We start from the raw sequence: 25,544 nt of genomic DNA on the forward strand, positions 1-25,544 counted from the left end.
CCCTCCTTGGCTTATGTGCTTCCTAGTGTCAATTCAATGTATTAGTAAAAAGTAAAAACATCTCAGTCATGCAGACCCGGGCGAGCTCCTGATTATAATACTCTCTGCACAACCTGGGGCAAGTGATCAAACGCCTCTAAACTTAAATTTTCTAATCTGTGAACTTCTAGAAGTCTTTCGATGATGGAAGGGGACTATTGTTTAAAAGGTATTTACCAAAGTGCTTAGCACATAGCAATCAGATCACTGGTAAACCCCTTACACAGACACCAGGGAGACACAAGTGCATATGAGGACCCCCTCAGGGAGCTCACAATTTAGTGGAGACCAAACCCTGTTAATGCTACTTAATTTTGATAAATAAATGCTAAGTCCAGAAAAATGGGAAGATGGAAAATAAACACCATAAACATTTCACTTTCACATTGACATTATAGAAAATACTGTATAAATTTTAAATCATATTTCTAATCTGGCATGCTTAGATTACTGCTATGTAGTATATTCACCTTCTACTCAAAAAACATGTAGAAAAGCAACCTGTGGATCTGTGGTGCTGGGGATCAAATCCAGGGACTTGCACACACTGAGTGCTCTACTACTGAGTTACAGCTCCAGTCCACTAAATGTTTTAATACACACAAAAGTTGTTTTTTTTTTTAACCTTGGAGAAATATATCCAGAAACAAAAGAAGGATGTTGAGAATTTTTTAAAGCTTTTGAGCATAATTTTAACTATTCTTATCAGCAGTTTACTTCCTTCTATTCAGATAAGACAAAGAATCAGGGAATATCTATAGAATCTTACAGATTTGAGATGACCCTTGACCTCCCTCCATCTAGCCCAGAGAAGGAAGAAAAGGCTGGGACCTTGAGATTTCATCTATGGCAGGATCTGATGTGATTGCCCTGTGGGTCCTCTCCATCCTTTTCCATTCTAATCTCTTCCTTGAGACACTGACCTGTAGGAACTATATGCACAAGCTCTCTTTGTTCGAGGTTTTCAGTTGGGTTCCATCAGGAGACACAGATTTGGGCATCTGCTCTGCTGAGTTGTCATTTGGCTAAGTTCCTCAATGAAAGTGCTTGGAGCCTTTTCCTATATCTGCATTGATGGCTACTCCATGTTCCTTGACATTTCAACCATGAGGGTGGCCAAACCAGCCCCCTCAGTGTTTTGTTGTTCTTCATTTTCTTCATTTTAACCTGTGTTATAGTTTGAATGGATCCCCCAAATTCGTGTGTTGGACATTGAATCCCAAATACAACAGTATTGGGAGAATACTCAATTCTATAAGAGATGATTAAGTCATGCAGTCTCTGCCTTCACGAATGGATTAATGTTGTTATCTTGAGAGCAGAATTTTTGTTGAGGGTGGATCCTGATAAAAGGAGGAGCTTGGCACCTTCTCTTGCTCTTTCTCTTTCCTGCTTTCTTGCCATAAAATACCTTCTGCCATGTTATTGTTCAGCAAGAAGACCATTGCTACATGTAGCCCCTGGATCTTTGACTTTCCAGCCTCCAGGACTATAAGCTGAATAAACTTCTATTGTTTATAAATAACCCAATCTATGGTGTTCTGTAATAACAGCACAAAATCAATGACACTTTGGTCAAATCCATGCTTTGGTCAATTACCTTGTCTTTAAGCTCCTCTCAATAACCCAGTCTGAATGTGCTATCGGGCACGATGCTGGGATCCTGCTGACACCCATGGTATTAGGCTCAGTATTTTCTTCTCTTACACTGCTGAATTGGACAGAAAGGAAGGATTGCTTTCATAGAAATGGGTTTTACTCCTTTATCCAAAAATTCTATTTCCTTGGAAATATTTTGATAGTTAAGAATGGACTGCAATCTCAGTCTGCTTTGTGATGATACTGCAATTCTTTTCATTGTAAAAGAGTTCAGAAAATATTGGTATTTTTCCTAGGGGGATTGCTAATAGAACTACATCCTTTTCCCAGTTCTTGTCCCTTCTCAGATAAAAATGAAAACAGGTTACTCTTTGCAAAATTGGAGTTACAAAACAACAAGCTCAATTCACAAATAAAATCTGTCATAAGAATAAACCAGGAGTCCAAGAGTGTAGTATTTCAACTATAACATAGCATGAAGAATGTAAAGCTAACTGTCCCAATGAGGAAAAGTTGTTTGTGTGTATGTGTGTGTGTGTGTGTGTGTGTGTTGTTTTTGTTGTTTTGTTTTTCTCTTGTCTTATAATAGTTTTTCTTTTGTGAAAGTAATTAAAAATATAGGTGAGGTTGGGGAGAGGGAGAAGGATAGTGGGAAGTTAAGATGTCATGCCTTGAAGAAAAGATTTTTTGAACTTATTATATTGTAGACTTTGTTCAAGGACAGTTTAACCATGTAAAAATACGACCCTGTAATACTGCCAAGGTCAACATACCCATAGTAACTGACTAAAAAAGAGGTGTCCTTATAGAATACCATTGCCCAAGTCCTGCTAGAGTTAGTTGTTAGCATTAGGAGAATATTTTTGAAACCTTAACAATTTTATTGTACAGAAACTCTCATATCAAACTCATTCATTTTTCGCTGAATAATACTAAAAAAGAGATACCATGTAAATCTAAAGTAGTTACCCATTCTAACACAACAAATTTTCATTATTTGATTAGCCGTTATGGCTATCTGATATCTTTTTATTTACATATTTATTTGGTTGGGCTTTATTTCCCTAATAGAATTTAAACTCCATAAGAACAGATATCATGCTTTGTATTCACTGCTAGTTGAATAAATATTGACTCATAAATAATTTGTACAGACTTTCCTATTATATACCTCAAAATTGAACAATAATCATGATATCCATGTTAGAGTAAGAGTAAAGAATATGAGGAATAATAAATTTATTGTTATCCCATTATGCTAAAGAATAAAACAATTTTAAATTTATATTCATATATATAAACATATATATATATATTTTTTTTAATTTGCAAATCTGAAGAATAACCAAATTGTAATCATTTTTTTTCTTCCAGAGGATCAGACTTCTGTATTATTTGATTTTGTTGCAAGGCATTAATGAGTAGCTTATAAAAGGAAAAAAATCATGAGATAAAATCTTGCACTATTTTGACTTTGGGTACAACTATTAGACTAATTTAGCATGTGAATTCACAATGAATGATAATATAATTTCCTCTCTCATTTCTGTTACCAGAGTCATCGAATCCCTCTTAGAGTGAAACTACTAGCCCCAACCCATTCCAATAATATAATTTGCAACCAACTTTCTTCTCATGACCATACAGCCAAAGATTTTTCTGCCTAACAGTATTTTTAGTCTCAGCCAACTTTCAATTCAAAGATAGTAAAGGGGAAAAGGAATAACCCATAAGGACAGGACAGGATTAAAAAAAAAAACTAAGAAGTTTAAGGGAAGGTAGGCTGGGGACAAAGCAGAAGATCCTTAAAATGATCTCTTTCATTTACTACCTTCCCCCAAATCAGGGCATTTAAGTGTCTTTTTGTATATATTCAAGCAATATTTGTTAGAGCCAGAAATACTGGAGTAACAAGTATTCTCAAGTCTGAGCTGGCATTTTGCCCACTAGTTCATGAACTCTCCCATTGGGTACATCCTGAAACCTTCTTGGAGATTGCAGGTCATAAATGTGCGTGATTAATAGCCTATGTTGAAACCCAAATATGTCTCCAGAACATTCAGACTGGAGGGTGAAGCAAGACCCTGGCGGGCATCAGGGAAAACCTCTTCTAGGGAGCCTGACAGTGATGGCTGAGGGAAGATTGGGCTGACTAGGGTAGCCTAATAAATATTTCCAGTAGGCGGAATAACAGAAGGGTAAGACTGAACAATAGGAATTTGTTATGGGTTACGAAAGGCACCTAATAGATTACAGAGGACAAAGGTTATAGGACAGTGACTTAGGTAAAACAGAAGAGCAACGTTAAAGCAATTTCCAAGAGAGGCTGGGTTCTAAACAGAATTAACCTATTGAGTTAGGAAGGTAGCAGCGGTATGGTGTCTTCCCTATGTGTGAATACCTGTAAGTATTTACCATTTATGGGTAAGAGCCAATCATTTGTCATTTTTCCAGTTCCAGTTTACAAACTACATTACTCCCTTGGGAGAGTAACTGTGAGCATACAAATACCTGCATTGGATATATTTCAAAAGGCCTGTCCAGACTTAGGCAAAGGAGAACCCATTGCTGTCCTCAAAGCCATAAACTCTTGAATACCTCACTACTAACAGATCAAATATCAAAGAACATGGTTTAAGATTGCTTTGAATACTCCAGTTTTTCCTTACTAAATAAATTATATAATCTATGTATCTATGATCTCTCTTATCTACCAATGATAGATATATCTTTTTGTACAGCCATAGCTAGGAAGGTCTGTGACTAATATGAACTGTGTCACAAATCCTAGTACAAAAACAGTTACTTAATCGCTTTCCTCACTTTCAAGTACTTGTTTTAGGACCCATAATTGGAAGTCTAGCATTTTCCTCTTGAAGTTCCCTGCCTTCCCCTACCCAACAACTTCCTATCCCTGTAGGTTTATCCAACACAAAGCAGGGGACTTCTGTCAACCAACAAGTACAGACAGAAATGGAGACAGATCAGTGCTCTGCTATGCTGCCATTTCTCAAAAATTAGCCCTACATGGTGGGAAGAGAGATTGCTGGCCCAGGATGATGTAGCCAAGGACTTCTAAGGCAGTCCATGTTGGAGCCCAGCAGTTGCTATTATACACTGAGGACTAGTTTCTACACTGCAAGGGGCAGGTCCAAGTCCTGGTATGTACTGACACCTGAGCCTTGAACTTCATGACTTTTCCTCCTCGATGACCTACCCCAAAGATGGAGTAATTTTTGCCCACGGGCGATTTAACCAAGATGATAGAACCTTTTTAAGGAAGTCTCCCAAGTTATTCCAAATTCCTTATCTCTCCCTTTCTAGGTCAGGTTACTCTTTTTGACTTCAGGAACATTTTCATCCAGTTCTAAATTATGAGGTCTTTGGAATTCTCTCTCTCTCTAAAAAAAGGAAAACACAAATTTTATTTCTAATTGGTCACAGCTGGGTAGAGTACCCCCGTATGTATATAACTTCTACTTGCAAAATTTTAAAGAGCATGACAAGATACAAACCATTAGCTTTTGATGTCTTAGAACCTTAGGACTTCATGGTTCTCTGTGAAGAACTTTGTACTCATAGGATTCTTTTTATGTAAATGACAGAAATCTAATTGTATCTACCCAAAGCAAAAAAGGTAATGTCCTAGATTGTGTATCTAAAGATTCCAAGCAGGCTTTAGGTTTGCTGTCAGGGCTCTTCCTTTCTCTCAGAGCTACCTAGCTAGGTTTTCCTGTAAGAATTGACCTAAAATTTGTCCCAGGTTCATTGGCAAGATCAATTGTCAAAGCTCATACCCTATAGTGTCTGATCTATACAGCAAACAGTTTACTCCCAGTTCCCAGGTGTCAAGTGCTATGATGAGCTCTGCTGTGTCACACAGTAAGTCATCTGATTGGGGAACTGTGGTTCCATGATTAGCCCAAACAGATAATGTTTCCTTCAGATGTAGACAAGTCATGATTAACTGTCTTACCAAAACCACATGGAAAGAGAAGAAACATTTTCTCAATGTCAAGAGAAAAGCTAGCTTTAAAAACAGACCAGGAAGAGGGTGTTTTCTTAAGTCTCCCCAAAGCCTATTATTAGTGGTTGAGTTTATAAGATTCTACTAAGAGCCATATTCACTCAGTTTTGTGTAGTTTATCAGGCATAGAGATGAGCACAAAGACTAGTGACAAATCTTTGTCCTCATGTCTACAGGTTTGAACTGTGTCCATGGAGCTCAACTACAGACTAGTTTGTTAAAATATGCTGTCAGAGATGTAAATTGGAACGTCAGGAATAGCTTTATTGACTTTTGTGCCAGAGCATAGAATCTGAAAAGTCATTTGTTCTGCAGTCTTCTGGAAGCACTGGGGGCATGTAATATGATCTTTTACTGTGGTATTACTGGAAAGAGGACAGAATATTTGCTCTGATTCCATTCTTTGCTAATATGTACCCAGGGTAATTTAGTTAACTTCTTTGGAACTCGGTTTTCTAATGTGTTAAATGAGGTAGTTGAGCCAGTTATCTCCCACATCTTTGATCTTTCAGTATGAATTCCCAAGATTTAGCTTTTTTCATTGGTTTTCCTTTTCTAATATTTTTTAGTTGTAGATGGACACAATACCTTTATTTTATTTATTCATTTTTATGTGGTGCTGAGAATTGAAACCAGTGCCTCACACGTGCTAGGCAAGCGTTCTACCACTGAGCCACAACCCCAGCCCCTTCCTTGGTTTTCCTCTGAAACATGGACTAGACAAGACAGATTGAGACCATGGTTAAGAGTCAGGAAAACCCATTGTATTAGACAATTTGGAAAGAATATCTGAAATATAATTAAAAGACAGATGTTATTTTTTATCTGAATTTTCCTAAAAGAGGTATCAACTTCAATTTCTGTTCTAAATGTTAAAAAAAAAAGCCAACAACACTTGTTTATTTCAAGGACCATTTAAGAAGAACTTAATAGAACGTCAAAAAGATTAGAAAAGAGACTTAAGGGTTTTAACAGGAAAATATAATGAGTGAATCTTGTTTTGATCTTAGTGCTATCAAAACAATTGTACAATACACATTCTGTGCATTTGGGGGAATTTGAGTATGAGCATATATTAAGAAATTTTTTTGATGTGATAACAATAATATCACCATTACTGCATATTGTGGGAAGAAATGGGAAATTTTTCTTATTTTCCAGAGATACATATTTAAGTATTTAGGGCTATATGTCATTATAATATCTGTGATTTGCTGTCAAATACTTGAGATTATGTATATGTATACATATATATACACCCAGATACACAACAAACATGCACATATACAAGTATATATCTCAAGTATGGCAAAATGTTAGTGATGACAAATCTTTGTGAAGTTTCTTCAGCTCTTCCTTATGCTATTCTTCCAACTTTTCTCTAAGCTAAAAGTTAAAAAAAAATTATTGATGATAATTAATTATCCTTTGAAGACTCAAGCTATACCTACCTTATACTTTTATTTCAAATAAGGTTATAACTTTTAGTTTTTCCCAGATGACATAGCACTTAGATGTCTTAAAGTCAGCTAAAATATGACACCTAGATTTTCAATTTTAGCAGTGTAAGTTATACGGTAATAAAGTGGCAGCCTATTTCCTATAAAAAGTGACTTTAAATAGAATCCTTCATATTAATCATGCACACACGCACACACATGCACACATGCATGCAGATAGATGCTTGAATCCTTACAGTTTTTTGCTAATCATTTTGACGAGACCTTCAGAGGTCTAATAACATAGCAGCTATGCATTCACACTTTGAAATCCATTACCTGTGTCAGGAGGCTTCTTGTTTTGCCACTCATCCCTGTATGAACTTGAGCAAGTTACTTAGAACCCTGTATTCCTTAGCTATAAAATGGGTGAAAATGTTATCAGCCATATGATAGGAGCTTTTGAGAGTTAGGAATAGTATAGTTTCTGGCACTTGGTGTAAATTATTTGCATATTTTGCTATAGGAAAGCAAGATGAGGTTTGAGTCAATGGTCAAGGAGAAAAATACTTTTGCTTTTCAGATAATCCATTGTGCCCAGTGTGAAAAGAACTGACAGAGACTTTGAAACACAGGAAGGGCAGCATAGCACTATGGAGTCTCTTCCATCAGAATAATTTCCCACATCAAGTGGCTTAGCTAAGATCTTCTGCAAATGCTAGAAAACTAGCATCTGTGAAAATTAATTTCTCAAGACTCTCTAAAAATAACTACATTTTTCCCAATAATTTTGGTCTGGAAATATATTTGATAGAGATTTCATTGTTCTTGGCAGGCACATTAAAATGGTGTGGTTGTTATTACAAAATATCCTGCAATCATTTAGAACCAAGTAAGACTTCTTCATTAGCTTATGCACCTTTAGTAAGTGCTTGTTGAAAACCAAGGACTTGATCTCTCTGTAATATGTGTTTCCCATTATCTATGACCTTGTAAAATTAAATATTACACAAGCATATGGGGAAAAAGGAGTTCTTTTTCAATGGAGATACACAAATATGTTTATTCTTACTAGATCTTCTTATGAAAATTCAAGGCTGTTCAAATTTATCTAACAAAAACTTTAGAGAAACTGTCAAAGACTTGTTTTTTTTTTTTTTGTCGTTGTTGTTGTTGTCAGTCTTTATTTAATAATGGCTCCTGCATTTTACCCAAAGTAAATCTTTTCCTTCTAGGAAAGGTAAGTAAAGTAGATGACTTCTCTATTGAAATTCCGTGGGGCCCTGGAAGTCCTTTGCTAGGACAAACACAATTCTTTGCACATCACAAAGAGCCATTTGAAATAATTTGTATAAATGAAATTGTTGTATTGCTAGAATTGAGTGAAGAAATCCTCCAGCGCCTTGGAGCAACCTCAAGAAGCTAACATCTAAATCAGTCCTTCAGACTCTTTTGTCAAGGAGAAACCAGGTAAAAGAGATTGAACAACTAAGACTTGAGTCTGTTGTTCCTCTGAATTCAACTTCAATTGGGGAAATTTGGCCCTCTTGAGGAACTGTTGGTGTCCCATTCGAAATGAGGTCATCTCTATTCTAAACGAGGTCATCTCTATTCTATGTCCCTCTCTTTGCAAATGAATTCTTCTACAGTGTGGCATGAACTAGAAGCAGTTCAGTCAGACAGCAGGGAAAGAGATGGGTGGTAGGCTCCCTTTGGTTCTAGGGACTCTAGCAAGAATTGAGGTGACAGCCTTTTGATAATGTGTCACACAGCTTTGCTAAGGTCAAAATAGAGGTCATGGTTCCATCTTCAGAATTGTCAGTCTGAGCATTTTTTTAAAAAAAAATAAACAGTATCCAGACTATATAAACATGCATACTAGAGTTTCTTAGTAAGTGAATGTTCTTTTGATAATATAAATAAATAAGTTTTATTTACCATGTTCGAGTATCTCTATTACTCTTTCCTATTTTTAATTTTTAATTTTCTGCCAAAGTTTTAATATGAACAGAAGCACCCAAATCTCAAACCGCCCCTCAGACACTATAGAGAGCAGAAGGACATTGGAAGTTATTGTTTTGAACTGCCACTACGTACAATATCTACATACTTATGAATTTGCAAAATCAATTATAAATCACCAGCAATAAATTTATACACCTACAAAAAATATTATCAGGTCGCAAATCTGTGCCCTTTCTTTATTTTCAATTTCTCGAGGCTCATTTTTTTCTCACTGAATATTTTCCTAATTGTCATTGATCATCTCCTTCAATTCTGACCCCAGCTGGCTACTGACTGGACAAATTTGCCAACTTAATGAAAAGGTGAAACATCCCTGGGTCTGAGTTAGCATTTACTTGCAGCTATCTGTCCCTGTGAGGTGTCATCCTCTCAAACATATGTTTAGGAGTCCAAGAGCCCTACAAAGAGTGTGACTCTCATTACTACACTCTCCAGTGGTGAAGCAGGCAAATTTGGACACGGCAGCTGTCTGTTCCTGAAGACAGCTGGAAATAACCATGTCTGATAGGATCAGCTATCAGAGGCAGGGCGGCACTGTGGTGTGTAAACAGCATGCTATCTCTGAGACTCCGAGACGGTGACATAAGCAGCAGCAGACTCAACCTGCCCTCAAAATAGCAAGAAAGACACTTTACATCCCATCTTGCACAAGCAGAATCATTCAGAGGCTTTTTGGACTAAAATGCTAAAATGCAACTTGGAGAATATCTTAGGACCTTTTGGTTTGCAGATTAAAAACAAAAACATGAGATGAAAAGATATGGAGATTGTGTTATTTATAATTGTCACTTTTGCATACTAAGCCCATCAGGGATTCATGTAAATTCAGGTAGCATTCTATTATGTTTTAGGTAATACATTAGTTCCCTCCTGAATAGCAACATCCATACCTCAATGCCATTTCATAAGATTTAACCTTAGATATAAAGGTAAACATTTGGATCCACCTCCACCCAAACATCCCCTTAGGATGAATGACATCAGCGGTCATGTGGTTACTCTGTGCCAGCCTTTGTCTGGGACCAGGCACTGATGCTACAAAGACAAATGGCATTCAGAGTCTTATGGACATTCACAGTGTACTGTGGAAAACAGATACATGAACAAATAATTAAGAGATGTCACAAAGGCCATAGGGGAGATTTATGTAAAATGCAATAATAATATGGGAGACGAGCCTCTTAGGAGATGAGAAGAAAGTGCAGAAAAACACACATTGAAGATGGATCTTGATAGTAACATTTGGGTCATGGAAAAGGCAGAGAGAAGGAAGGGTTTGAAATGACTCTGTGTAGAGGAAGAATTTCAGGCAAAAAGAAAAAAAGAAGAAAGTCTTATTTACCGTGAATTGGTTTCTCAGAGGATACTTCCTCTGAGTCTTCTAGTCTGTTATCTACTGTACCTAAAATTTGTGCAAAGTGTTATAAAACCCTTTTGTGCAATATGCATGAATTTCATAATTGCCTTTTGCTTCGTTCTTATAGACTGTTTTAGCTTATTTTCTGGTTTGCATTTGTGTTTAAGATCGTCAGAAATAAGATTCTAGCACAGATAAAAGACATTCTGGGTTAGAGGTGACCAAACAAGGAATAGCTAGCTGGTGGTAATTCTTAAACTAGGAGCGACCGTGGAAGATTAGAAAATCATTAGAATAATCAGAGAAAAAGACTTTTGTTAAGAGCTTAGATTAAAAGTATACGAAGAAATAAGATATTTGCAAAAAGTACAATGGGAAAGACTAAAGGACACATTTTTCAGATCTTAGTTTTATCAAGAGTCAGAGTTACCCAAGTTGTGACATTAAGACATATTTGTTTGCTTATAAACTGACTGAGTTTAAAAAAAGAAAAAAGAAAGAAAGAAAGGTAAAGAAAAACAGTTACGTTGTTTATTGCAAGTGGGAATAAAGATTGGTCTGAATATCCTGAAAGGTAATTCCTTTTTAAGCAGAGCTGTTTCCTCCTCAGTACTATGAGAGAAGATCCTGCACTAATCTCTCTCCTTGGCTCACAGGTGGCCATCTTCTCTCTATGCCTTCATATTATTTACCCTCTCTGGGCATCTCTTTTTACAAATTTCTCCTTTGTATAGGCATACCAGTCCTGTTAAGTTAGGGCCCATCCTCATAACCTCACTTTAACTTTATTGTCCCCACGAGATATCATTTCCCAATAACGTTACATTCTGTAGTACCAAATATACTTCGACATTTGAATTTTAGGGAAACACAATTTGACCCCAGATAGACAGTATGTGCATTGGTACTTTTGGAATTACGAATGGAATTTTTTTCTCATCTGTTATTGTATATAATGGACTATTACTACTAATGTTATTTTGAAAAGTTATTTTTTAATTCTGTGTCTCAGAAAGTCAGACATCTTTTTTTTTCCATTTTTTTATTTGTTTCAATTAGGTTATACATGACAGTAGAATGCATTTATGCACTTTGATATATCATACACAGATGGAATATAATTTCTCATTTTTCTGAGTGTACATGTTGCAGAATCATATTGGTTATGTAGTCACATATATACATACAGTAATAATGTCTGTTTCATTCTACTATCTTTCCTATCCCCAAATCCTCTCCCCTCCCTTCCCTTCACTTTTCTCTACCTAATCTAAGGTAACTCTATTCTTCCTTAGGCCCCCTGCCTTATTGTGAATTAGCATCCCCATGTTAGAGAAAACATTCTGCCTTTGGTTTTGTGGGATTGGCTTATTTCGCTTAGCATGGTATTCTCCAACTCCAACAACCATTTACTGGCAAATGCCATAATTTTACTCTTCTTTAAAGCTGAGTAATATCCCATTGAGTATATATACCACATTTTCTTCATCCATGCATCTATTGAGGAACAGACATCTTTTTAAAAATTAATTGCTTTCAATATCTCCAGTGTTTATTTATTCATTGTTCATATTACCTCCAGTTCTCCCATTTCAGTTTAGGCTTAGAATGAGAATACTTAATGTTCCCTATGCAAAATAGAAGTTTAGAGACTGAAACTCTGGGTCTTCAGATTATACACACACACACACACACACACACACACACACACACAAATGTATACCACATGTGCTGTAGAGGCCAAGGTTATTGTTCTTTGGCGTTTCTGTTTTGTTGTGAATTCCTGAAATGCACTAGTGTAAAACAAAATGATTATGTAGATTTCAATTGCTGTAATTTTAGAGGAATGTTTAATCTCTTGCCAATTTTTGAGCTTATCAAATCTTAAGTCAGTACTGCACATTTTTCCTGAATAGCACATCACTTTTAATTAGGATTATCATGTATTGAAAAAGTTATAGCATAGATAAAACATGTTTTATATAAGAGATAGATTTGTAAGTAATCAATAATTATTATAGAATTAAAATGAGCTTAAGTGCATTGGGGTAACTTTTACTTTTGAAAAATAAAGAATGAATTTATAAAAGAGTAAAGTGATAAGTCATATATATTTTTAAATTTGACTGATTTAGATTTCCTTGAAGTCAAGCGTTTGCCTTACTTGTAATTATGAAATTGCTGAAATTAGGATATGCTTCACTAAAATGAGAAGTTTGTAGAAGAAAATTTTAGTTAAAACTTGATTCCAAATCTATTGTTTGAAGGTGCCAGTCGTTTTCCTTAAGTTTCACAATTCATTCATGAATGGACTATACAGTATAATCATTTCATTATCCTTAGCTAATGTATATGATCCACCCATTGTATTAGGTAGCTTATATAGCTAATGCTTTACCAACCATAATTATTGATCTGATTTCATGAGATAAATCAGTCCCCCCAAAACTCAAGATTATTTACTAATATTCTTGGTGACAGTACAGAATTGCCCAAATAAATCATTGAGGGTTTGGTGACTAATACCTTGGAGAGAGAGAAAATTTGTGCTCATTATGTTAAGTAATGTCTTATAGCAGCATAGAAATAAGTTTAGTGGTTGCTTAAAAAGAAAACTAATGCAAAGAGAAAATTAATATATCTGATTTGTTTATTTGTTCATCTGATTTAGGGCTAATGGATTTTTTGACTGATAATAGATATGAAAATATGTCACTAAAATTAATCAGTGCTCAGAGCTAAGGGCTTTACCTATTTAAATAGTTGCATGCAGTTATATCTGATAAGTTAAATCAGATAAGATGTTTAATATACAATGCTCCATTGTGCCTTGGAAGAGATTCTACCCATCTCTCTGTTTCTGTCAGTTGTGGCTTCTATGGGAAATTAAAAGTTAATTTTGTCTTTGTCCTTTTGTCTTTTCCTTATCAGCAGTGCCTGGGAGGCATGGTAAAGTATGCTGAAAGTGACCTTCAGTTAACTCATATCATCTTGACACAAGTGAGCCAGGCTCTACACTTGTAATTTTCATTATTAGCTACAAGAAAAGTAGCCTCTCTCAGTAGGAAATACACATCATCCAAAAAATATAGGTATTTTACACATCTTGTGTGCAATTGTTCAGAGAAGAATGCAGGGATAGACAATCAACAGCGAGGGTAATGTGCATAGGAGACAAAATTATAGGCAAAACTGCGAACCATGCAGGGGATGAAGTGATTTACCCAAGGTTAGCAGAAGAATTTCTGTAAGGACACAGTCAAAATCAGAACCCAGGAGGGACTGGGGATGTGGCTCAAGCGGTAGCGCGCTCGCCTGGCATGCCTGCGGCCCGGGTTTGATCCTCAGCACCACATACCAACAAAGATGTTGTGTCCGCCGAGAACTAAAAAATAAAATATTAAAAAAAAAATCAGAACCCAGGAGTCCTGGCTAAGGGTGCACTATCTCTTTCCCAACTCCATCTTGCCTGAGCCCATGGAAAATCAATCAAGCAGGCCTTCCCTTCTGAGTTAGATAACTGGTTTAGGCACTGGGTAGTCGCATGTTCGAATGGCATGTTGCTTCTTTACCTCTGCCCTATTCATATTTCTGTCCCTCTTAACTAAAGTCAGAAATTGAGACTTCTGGTTGTAAGGGCACAGAGTGGCTCCAGGTCAACTTTCCCCCTGTAAATTATTTTTACGAGCATACCAACCAAGGGCATATCTACAACACATGATTGCTTTTGGCATCTAAGCCACACTTCTCCCTGCCTGCTTGCCTCACCACCACCACCACTACCATTTTATGGAGAAAAAAAAAGGCTTTTTCTGGTCATTCCTCTCAGATGGAATCCTTGAAACTTCTGTAATATATAATGCTAATACATCAACTAGCAAAGAAAAAAAATAAGTAACCTGATAAAAGTAGGCATCTGGGAGTTCAGACTCCTGAAATCCACTCTCATTTCTTAGATATATGGAACATGTGGCTTCGGGCTATTCCTACATTACTTTTCCCTCCTCAGTAAAAAGCTGATTTTATATAAATGCACTGGTTAGATGTTAACTGCATTAAAAATGCTAAAAATATAAGTTTCTTGCAGCCATAGCTGGACAGACAGGTAGGGCAGCTAATGGCTTTGTTAAGCATTCTATCAAAGGTGCTTTGTAAAGATCTTAAGTGGGATTTACTGAGTAACCACTATGTGTTCAGTAAACAGTGCAGGACATCTGAATTCAGCAAAGGACGCAGAGCTGCAGTCTGTGCCCTTGGGAGTCTTCTTTATAAACATGCCAGAGCAGAGATAGTGACCTCATGCTTCCCAGGGTACATCTTCACTGGGCTGTCCTGAAGTCACCTCAAACTCAACACATCAAAAATAGAACACAGTCCTCCTCACACATTCATAGGGTCACATCATTTCCCCGTTTGCTAGGACCAGAATCTCATTTTTATACCAATGACAAATTGATTCTGGGTCTGCACAGTCTCTTCTATCCATACCTTCCATTTCTTCCCCACAGCACTGCTTTTAGAGAGGATTGTCATTGTGCTCTGCGACACCTTTTGCAATGGCTTCCCCAGGGGTCTCTGTAAATGCAGATTCTGTCTCACCAGCCACTCTGTGTCGCCAAAGGGATCAGTTACTAAAGTATCTGCTTAGGTTAACCACCTTCCCCAAAACTTCAGTCATTCCTCATAACCCACAGAATAAATTTTCAAATTGCCAACCTTGGAGGCAAAGCCCTTTCATGATTTGGGCCAAACGTGCATTTTCAGGCTTGTCAAAGACTAGATCATTGCACAAACTCATAGTTTGTGTTCACTCAAAATTCATAAGATGGAATCTAATACCCAACATGATAGTATTTAGAGATGGAATTTCGGGGAAGTGATTAAGTCTGAGTTTACTGCCTTTATAAATGTAATTGGTGCCCTTATAAAAGAGTTTTTCTTGTACTTTCTTCCACAGAAGGAGACAGCAAAAAGGCATATCATCTTGGAAGCAGATAGTGGCCTTCGCTTGTCACTGAATCTGCTTTGTCTTCATCTTGGACTTCCGGGAGTCAAGAACTATGACTAACACATTTCTATTGTTTATAAATTATCCAGTCTAAGATATTTTATTATAACATCTTGAACTAAGATAATCATCAATGAAATAATTTTGTTTCCTCCAAGTATGTACTGTGGTCCTCAACCTCCAGGTCTCTTCTGCTCTTTCCTTAGTAGAGTTCTCATCCAATTAGAACAACCTTTAGAGAGCCTACCAAACATTCAGAATGCCTTGTTTCAATCCAAGAGAAATTCAAGATGGAATCCTATGTGTGGAGTCCCTTATTTATGTACATAATCAAATCACATAAACTTATGAAGATGAGAGAATAATATATAAGGATAATCAGGTAGCAAAAAGTAAGACTCCCTTACAATGTTACATATTCTGAGGACAGAATAAAACTATGTATATGACCTATGCATTGATTGCACTCAATACAGAACCACACACAGAAAAACACACTATGGCATTAAGGATGAAAGAAAGGCTAGAGATGAGGGAAGTAGGTGGAGATTGTGAATTGAAGGTCTTCAGTGGCAATCTTTGTTTTGCAATTAAACTAAGGGGAGGGGGCAATTTGAAATAATAGGATTTTTTTTTTTTTTGGTACTCAAAACTCAAAGTGTTGTCTGAAAACATAAGATTTACAAAGGAAACTAAATTTTCCAGTTTTTTTTTTTTTACCCTTCATGTTGTTTCTTTCAAATGTATTTATCAAAACACATTTTAAGGGAGGGGTGGGAAATGCCAGTTACACAAGAAGAACTATCCTCTGCCCGACTGAAGAAATTGTTCAAACAGAATGCATTCTTTCATAAGCAATGCTTCCTAATGTAGCCAGGGTCAGTAAGGGCTTAGGTTATTAGTTATGTAATCCCTGGTTCCTCAAACTGCAGTTTTGATTTGAACACACAGTTTCAATTAGTTACTTCTGTTTTTGCCTGAAGGTATATTTCATTTTTAGAATCCAGAGAAGCTCAGATAATCATAGCATTTTAGAACTACTCCTGATTACACAAATAACACATTTGACCCCCGAAAGGTAACTTTATCATAGATTTGAGCTCTGTGCCCTTTCCATGACACCACCTGTAGGTTGAATTGCATTTCCCAAAAAGATATGTTCAAGTCCTAATTCCTGGTATCTGTGAATGTGACCTTATTTTAAAATAGGGCTTTTGCAAATATAATTAATATGTCAGTTGAGATGAGGTCATACTGAAGAAGAGTGGGCCTTTAAAATAATATGACTGTTACCTTTGAAAGAGGGAATAAGACTCAGAGACAGACACAGGAGAGAGAATACCATGTGATAACAGATGAAAGTCAAGCAACCTCAAGGACTAATGACAGAAGCTCGGAAGTTGCAAGGATGGATCTGCACAGAGTCTCAGAGGGAACCTGGCTCTCCTGACAACTTGACTTTGGATTTGGAGTCTCCAGAACTGTGTGAGAATAAATTGCCATTTTACATCACCCAGTTTTGTGGTACTCTCTTCCAGCAACTCTAGAAAACAAATACACCATTTTACCTCTTTTAGATTGCTCATTTTTATTGTTATTATATTCTCTTACGGAATCTCAAAACAACATGACCGAGGCAACATCTGGTGGCAGACGCCCTTCCCACTTGGTCAGAGTGTCACAGCCCTGGCTGTACCTACAGGTTCTAATGTTTATCTCCTCTGACTTTTGGATGACCATTACCATCCTCAATATACATCAAATCTCATGCCTGCCAGTAGGTTTAGTTAAGGGCACTTCAATTCTGACCTCTTGATATCTCCATAAGCCACAGAATAGCATAACCAGGTCTACATCTGCAGGTTTCTGTGGGCGTAAAGACATGAAAAAAATATTAATAGTATAACGATACTGACTAATAATTATTTCATACTAATTATGTGGCTATAAATATGAAGATGCTTTATGTGAATTGTAGGTCCCATTCCATTCTCCAAAGTCCTCAGAACTAGATATTACTATATTCTATGTCCATTTTAGAGATAATAGAAACTGAGGCATGAGAAACTAAGTAAATTACTCAGGGTCATATATTAAGAAAATGATGGGGTTGGAGTTCTAAGCTGTGTTCAACACATCCCAGAGTCCATGGATTCTCCTCCATAAGAAGGCATGGAAACAAGAACATCTATTTAGCTTAGGAACTTACGTTAACCTGCCTCATTACTATCCTTCCCTTCAGAATTCAGCTTCAAGATCTTTTTAGCTTCATCTCTTGTCATCACTTTCCTCTCCCCAGCCTTACATCTTAGCCAGTCCTGTAATCCACAGGCACTTTCACGCTTCTGTTTTTGTTGTTGCTTGTTTTTATATTCTCTTTTTGACCACAATGTCCATCCCTTATGCCTTATGCATATTATGTTCATCTGCATGTTTCATACTTTGGAAGAACCGTCATCTTCTCTGAGTCCCAAATTCCCTAAAATGCAGTTGCTTCCTTCACATGGCACCTTATTGTAGCTTGTAGTACTTACTCTGACACTGAGAGGACCAGAGTGAGGCAAGTGAGTTGCTGAGGCATGATGGTTATGGATACTCACTCTTAGGGTCACAGGCCAGAATAATTCAGGAAGATAGTAACTTGTATTTACTCCCTGGTAATACGATCTTTTTGAGTCAGTTCTGCTGGTTATGTTGGAAGAAATAAAGAAGAGGGAAAGTAAGGTGATTAATTGTTCAGGCAGGGGGACAATGAAGTTAGGTGAGTACTGTGTCAGGCAGGTCCTACTTCTTGAGAGAGCCCTGTGAGGATGCAAAACTGCAGGAAGAGAATAGCTACTTATATATCTAAGAAGTGGAACTTGGACACCAGGATCCTAGATCACCAAAGGTCCAATGGCCTATGCATGTCATGGGAGTAGTTAAGCTTACACATCTGAAGTTATCAGTAAGGCCTGGACAATGAGCATCCAGGAATAGCCCATGTGCTCCAAAGTTGAATGGTAACTTCTCACATGCTCTGGGAAAAACCACAGGACCTCTGCATGACAGAGGCCCAAAGCAACTAGTGACTTGCAATAATGACTCTGACTGAATTACCCTGATGCCCAGCAAAATGAGGGCTCAGAGTAGCATTTAATCTTCTTTAAAGAAAATAAAGAAACATGACATTTATTACACACACACTTCAACTTGTGAGCCATGATTCATAACCAAAACATTGGTTTCCAAGTCTGCCTCCACCACTGAATCATGAGCTTCTCCAGGGCAAAAATAAAGAAACAAAGAAATAGAATGGATAAAGAAACTGTGGTATTTACGCACAATAGAATATTACTCAGCATTAAAAAAGAAGAAAATTATAAAATTTGCAGGTAAATGGATGGAGTTGCAGAATATCATGCTAAGTGAAGTAAGCCAATCCCCCTCCAAAAAAAGGCTGAATATTTTCTCTCATAAGTGGATGCAGGTCCATAATGGTGGGGGAGGAGATGAATGGAGGAACTTTGGATTGGGCAAAGGGAAGGGAGAGAAGGGGAAAGGGTGTGAGGGTAGAAAAGATGGTGAAATGAGACAGAAATGATTACCCTAGGTGCATGTATCATTGCACAAATGGTATGACCCTGCTTCATGTACAACCAGAGAAGTGAAGAAAAGTTGATCTTCATTTGTGTACAGTGAATTGGAGTGCTTTCTGCTGTCATGTATAACTGATTAGAATAAATTAAAATATATATATAATTATATACATAATGTATATAATTATATATATGTATGTATATCTATAATATTGCAAAACAGACATTAAACAAACACTTGCTAAATGGACAAATGAAAAATGAATGAATCAATCAAGAATCAATCAGCTTCTAAGTGCTCTTCATGCAATTAGATTTCATGAAGCACGTGGGAAAAATACTAGATTCTCCAGGTGGATCCTTATTTTGTGAATATAGCTAAGGTCAAATCCTCCCTACCAAAAAAGCCAAAGGTAGGAAGAAGAAGGAGAAAAGAAGAGAGATAGATAATTTGCAAAGATTTCTTCCCTTTTAAACCCTTTTATTTGAGGATGACTGAGTTCATTTTCTTCCTCTTGTGTCTGGTGCAGTACCCACTTCCTGTATACACTATAAGAAGTCAAAGAACTAGGCTGTTATGTACATCAGAGAAGTTCATCCAGGATTGCTGGAGTATTGCAGCAATCAAAAAGTGCTCCTTAGGGAAATGCTGTTAAGAAAGTGGTGTTGCGCCTCCTATTTTTATTTATGTTTCCTAAAAACCCAGAGTCTCACCAGGTGCTTCTTCCAGGGGTATCCATTCTGGAAGGCCATGACCAGGATAATTTGGTTGAGGAAATTTCTGCTCATGATTGTGTGGTTACCAGCCGTTTTTCTCTTAGACAAACTAACTACCAAGTTGGTCTTTCGATTCCCATTCCAGAGATTCTATCATCCTATTAATCATCTGTAAGAGCTAAAGTGCCTTGACTTTCCCAAAAGGGAGGCCAGGAACCTCCATCACCCTAGGGCTATTTGGCCATCTTCCCTCTTCTTCCTTCTGCACCCTTTTTGATGTAAGAGTCATCCCATTTCTTCCTTCTAAGTTCCACTGGAGTCAGAGGGATTAGGCAATGGGCGTGGACTGCAATACTCCAGCCCCACCCATGGGTCAGGGCTTATGGCCAGGTTACTCACACAGAGGTCACAGTGGCTGTCTCCTGCCATGCTGCCCAGGCTGAAGCCACTAGCCACAGATCACAGACAGGCAAGGACAAGGATGAAAGAGTCTGTCTTTATTAGCCATAGGACCAGTTTGGCATGAGACCAGGTAAATGTTCTAAGGGCCAAGCACCCCTCCTCTCCTACGCCCAGGTTCAAGTATAGAGACATACTTTTTTAAACCAAGAGAAACAGAACTTAGAAACCAATGGAGATTCAGAGAGAAAAATACTGCAAAATTTACAAACTAGGAAAAAAATGCTTTTGCCTATAAGAATTTTTTGATCTGACAGAAACAATATATATTCATTATATTAGCAGGACAAATATTGACCTGACCACAGCTTTTAATAAAAGTGTTGGGATATACTATAATTCCTATGTCAAAGAGTACAGTTATATTAGATACAAGTGAAACCAGTGTTTTTAACTCTTACGTCTTCCTACATGCTTAGGGTTGAGAATTCTCCTGTTGAGAATTTCAACAGGAGCTAGTTCTTTTAAAAGATACTGTTCAATCCCAGTGGCTCAGGAGGCTGAGACAAAAGGATCACAAGTTCCAAGCCAGTTTCAGCAAAAGCAAGGTGCTAAGCAACTCAGTGAGACCCTGTCTCTAAATAAAATACAAAATAGGGCTGGGGATGTGGCTGAGTGGTTGAGTGCACCTGAGTTCAATCCCCAGTACCTCCCCCTGCAAACAAAGATGCTGCTCACCGTAAAATGTTAGCAACTGTGAAGTTTTAAATTTTCTTTTATCTATTTTATTAACAGGTTTTTAGTTCTCATTTTTTGTTGTTGTTGTTCTAAAAATTGTCCATGGATCTCCACTCTATGTGATTCTTGATTCACATTATGTATTTAAACAGATTTTGAGAATGAAAGGTTTCATTTACAACATTTTAAATTTGGGTAAAATCACCACTGCATTTGGGTTAAAAAGTTACAATTGACTAATTACCTACTTCTATACCCCCTTAAAAGTATGTGACTCAAAATATTTGAGAAGGGTTGGAATTTGTTTTGGCTCGAAACATTTTGAATTTTGTTGTTGTTGTTGTTGAATATTCTTTAGTGCCAGTAGATTTATACCGATATCTTGATAGAAACATGCTTCTAGATTACTTAGCCCTTGATTATTTTATTATTCAGTTGCTCATAGAATCTACTTTAAACAAAAGAAAAAAAAATGATCACAGAATTAGGCTAGGTAAGGGGAACGGAAGAGAGAAATGCTTACAGGCTGCAAACAGGAAAAAGAAATTAGGACAACAGAGCTTTGGAAAGGCTGCAAACACTTTGGTAAACAAACATAGGCTGCCCTGGAATAAGCCCCACCCTGTTTGTCCTTGCTCTGATGGTGCAATGTGGTCTAGTGGTCAGACCAACTGGGAATCCAGGGCTTGGGTTCTCAGCTCTGCCTCAGACTCACTGTTCTGGACTAAGTGGCCTTGGACTGAATGGCCTTGGACAGGGCTTCCTGATGGGACTGATAGGCAGGTTTCCTGACTGTTGGCCCCCGTGTTTGTAAGTGAAAAGTGGCAAATGCGGGGAAATCCTCGAAACAAAGAAGCAAGGGCTATCTTAGGTGAACCATCAAGGTGAGGGGCTTCCTTTTGATGCACAGGGAGAATCACCACCAATCCTCGCTGCCCTGACAATCTGATTGAATGTTTACTTGCTTGTGTTTTGTGGAGGTCTCCGGTAACCCAAGTGATTTGAAAAGAAGTGGAAGGAGACATGAATATCAAAGGGCGTTTTTCTATTGACAACTTTTGGTATTTCCTCTCTCCTCATCCCTAGCACCTTTCTCTGTTTTTCTCCCTAAGGATTACCGACGTTGTATATTTTGGATTTTCAATAAGAATGACTGGTTATTTGCCTTTTACTTAAAATGATATTACATATTATAAAGCAAGATATTCAAACATGTCTTTAAATGAAACTATGCTTAAAGGAAGATTCACTTCTGTTAAAATCCTGCAATACCAGAAGCATTTCAGTTTGGCCAGCCTGGCTGACTGGAATCCATAAATAGTTAAGAGCCTGTAGCTTGTGGTAAAGAGGAAGTAAAATAGATTGATCTCGTGACTCCCCCAAACATCCAAAGCTGCAAAATAATTCACTTTCACTTGGTAGTTAAGCAAAATATTATAGAGTAAGAATTTGGTTATTTCTGATTTGAAACATTGAAACCAAATAAATTTGAAAATAATTATGCTTTCTTTGATTTCATAGGGCTGGCTTTAATAAGAAAATCATTGCTCTTTTTTTAAAAAAAATCATGTCATCACTCAAGAGGACATGTATTCAAGTTTTTAAGTCTTAGGAATAAGCTACAAAATGTAAAAGTTAATTCTTTAAAATTTATATTCCATGTTTACTAGATATTTTTTAAAATGTTGAACATGCTTCTTTTTAGAGATCATGGATCCAAATAGTAACTGGCCATGTTCATCCAGGTAAAAAAAGAAGAAAAAGAAACCTATCCTTGCCCTCTGCTTATTCCAAACATTGAGACTGAAGAAATCAGATTTATTCTAATTGTGGTTTACCAAACTAGGAAAATGATTGGTCTGATGGTGACTTTCCCCCCTTCCTTCTGACTTCCCTTCTCCTTTCTTACTTTTTCTTTAACTCTCCTTTATTTTTTTCCTTGTTAATATATGATTATTTTTTTTCCTTGTTAATATTTGAGTACCTACTGTATACCCAGAACTGTGGCGCTGGTTGCTTTGGAATTTAAAGTGGAAAAGATCTAAGGCCTCCAGAGAACAGCAGACAGGAAACCACATACCTGCACCAGAAGGTACTGAGAACCATAGGGACAAAGAGATCATCCAGGGGCAGGAAGTGGGTTTTCAGGGAAAGCTCTCCCAGAAGTTTAGTTTTGAAATTGATTAATACTAAAAGAAAAGTGGCCATTAGCCAAGTACATCAAGAGAAAGAAAGCAAGAGACACAACACATACAAACATAGAAAAAGAGTGCAAATCTCTGTTTATTTTATTTGGCAGGGAGTGAAGGTGGTTGGATGCAGGAGGGGAAGCTGGTATCTGAAACAGGGAAAGAGCTTTCCATGCCCTGCTACGGTATCTGGATAGAGTCCTGTGGGTGAATGGAAGCCACTGAAAAGTGATTAGATATAAGAATGACAGGGCCAAATTTGCATTGTAGAAAGATCACCCCTGGCATCTTCTAGAGGTTTGAAGGGATTGAAATTAAGAGCTTCTGGGAGATACCATGTCATAAAAATGTGCATTTTCTTTCTGGAAAAAAAAAACTAGATCTTTGCATTCTTTATGCCTCAAAACTTTATGGAACCCCGCCCCCCACTTTTTTTTTTTTTTGCATGCAATGTACCATGATCCAAAAAGGACCAAGACATAGTCAACTACAAGATTCTCAGCATACCACCAAAATACCTTTTTTTTTTCTTTTTAATACCAAGAATTGAACTCAGAGGGACTACTGAAGCACATCCTCAGCCCTATTTTGCATTTTATTTAGAGACAGGGTCTCACTGAGTTGCTTAGTACCTTGCTTTTGCTGAGGCTGGCTTTGAACTCAAGTTCCTTTTATCTTAGCCTCCGGGAGCTGCTGGGATTACAGTTGTGTGCCAGCCCCAAATACCATCTTTTTGTAAGGCAAATTTGCTTACCGGAACCTTACCACTAAACCCCAAGCTTTGTCACTATTATCCATATGGTCTACAGCTTAATCCCACTATTCTAAAACCCACTTGCTTTTGCTTAGAAGTGTAACAGCTCCAATAAGATTAGTAACACTGGGGGCTGGATTTGGGGCTCAGTGGTAAACCCTGGGTTCGACCCTCAGTCCTGCATATAAATAAGTAAAAGATCCATTGACAACTAAAAATATGTGTTATAAAAGAAAAGATTAGTAACAACTATTCCGTCTGATTCCCTAAGAATATTTTCAATGTCACTGTCATTTTCTTTGGTGCTAACAGTAAAAGTGATAAAAAAAAAAAACAACAGAGTGAGGCTCCTGCCTTTTACAACCACACTATTCCTTGGTCTAGGTGGATGAACTTCCTTCATTTCTAAGAATGTTCAAGTGCTGAAAGTTAATTTGAAAGGAAAAAAAAAAAGCTGGTTGAACAATCTCACTCTAATTCAACTTGTAAGAAATAAAGAAGAATAGAAATTAGCACCTATTTCAGTGGAGTGTCCTGAGAAATCACTGTGTGAGAAGACAGAGCGTGATCTCAATCAGAAGCTATTGCAATGAGATTTTTGAATCAAATATAGCCCAAAGGCTAGATTGGCTCATAAGCGGAAACAATCGATTCTACAATTAAATTTCTGTGGTTTTTAGATGAAAGAAAATCCCAAATAATCTTCATTCATATCTTGTACCAATTTTTTTAGGTTTTAAGAATGATAGCACTTGACTATTATGCCATCTTTTCTAAGAGTACTTATGCAAAAGAATTCCATTTTCGAAAATTAGGAAAACCTTTTATAATGAAATAGTTTGGAGGAAAATGAAAAATACTGGAAACCCATGTGACACTAGAAATAAGACCACAAGCTGAACAAAATGGGTGTGATTGCAAGGAACAATAACAGAGAGCTAAATGCAGAACTACAGCTCATATATTAATAATGCAAGAACCATATACATTTATTCATAATAATTGACTGAAGATAATTTGCAGTGGAATAATTGAACCAGAACTAATTGTTGCTCTATGCATTTTATTTTAATACAACAACCTGATATTATAAAGATATTCATGCTAAAATTTATGGCAGCATTTTATGCTGTCAAAATTCAATGCAGTATGAATGTCTGATTTTTATCTAATGCAAAAAAATATACGTATCATAGATCCTACAAACAAACTGCACACAAATACTTTTTAAAACACTCTTACCTTTTTCATTCCGATGAATATAAAATACACCATATAATTTGATTCATACAAATATATATGCCAATTACATAATGAATATTTCAAATAATTTTGGATCATTAATTGCCAGTATATATAGTTTTAAGGGGAAAGTAAAATTCTGTTTATTCCTTTGAAAAAAAAAATCTTCAGAAATGATAATGGAGCCTGAAGAACCTACAAAATTAACATGAAAAGGAGGTTATCAGAGAAAGTACTCCAAACTGCTTGAAGTTTATTTACTCTGCCTAAAATGGAGAGACTTCCTTGGCCTTTCAGCTTCTTCTACACAGGGGATTTGGTGCCACAGAACAAATGGAAGTCAAGAGAATGCTAGGAAATAGAAAGGAAAATGAAGGAAACAGTAAGAAACAGAACCACTGGTACTGTTCTCGCAAACCTGGTCTCCACCCAT

The sequence above is a fragment of the Ictidomys tridecemlineatus genome, chromosome 3, assembly GCF_052094955.1.
Source record: "Ictidomys tridecemlineatus isolate mIctTri1 chromosome 3, mIctTri1.hap1, whole genome shotgun sequence".
In the NCBI taxonomy this organism is placed as follows: Eukaryota; Metazoa; Chordata; class Mammalia; order Rodentia; family Sciuridae; genus Ictidomys; species Ictidomys tridecemlineatus.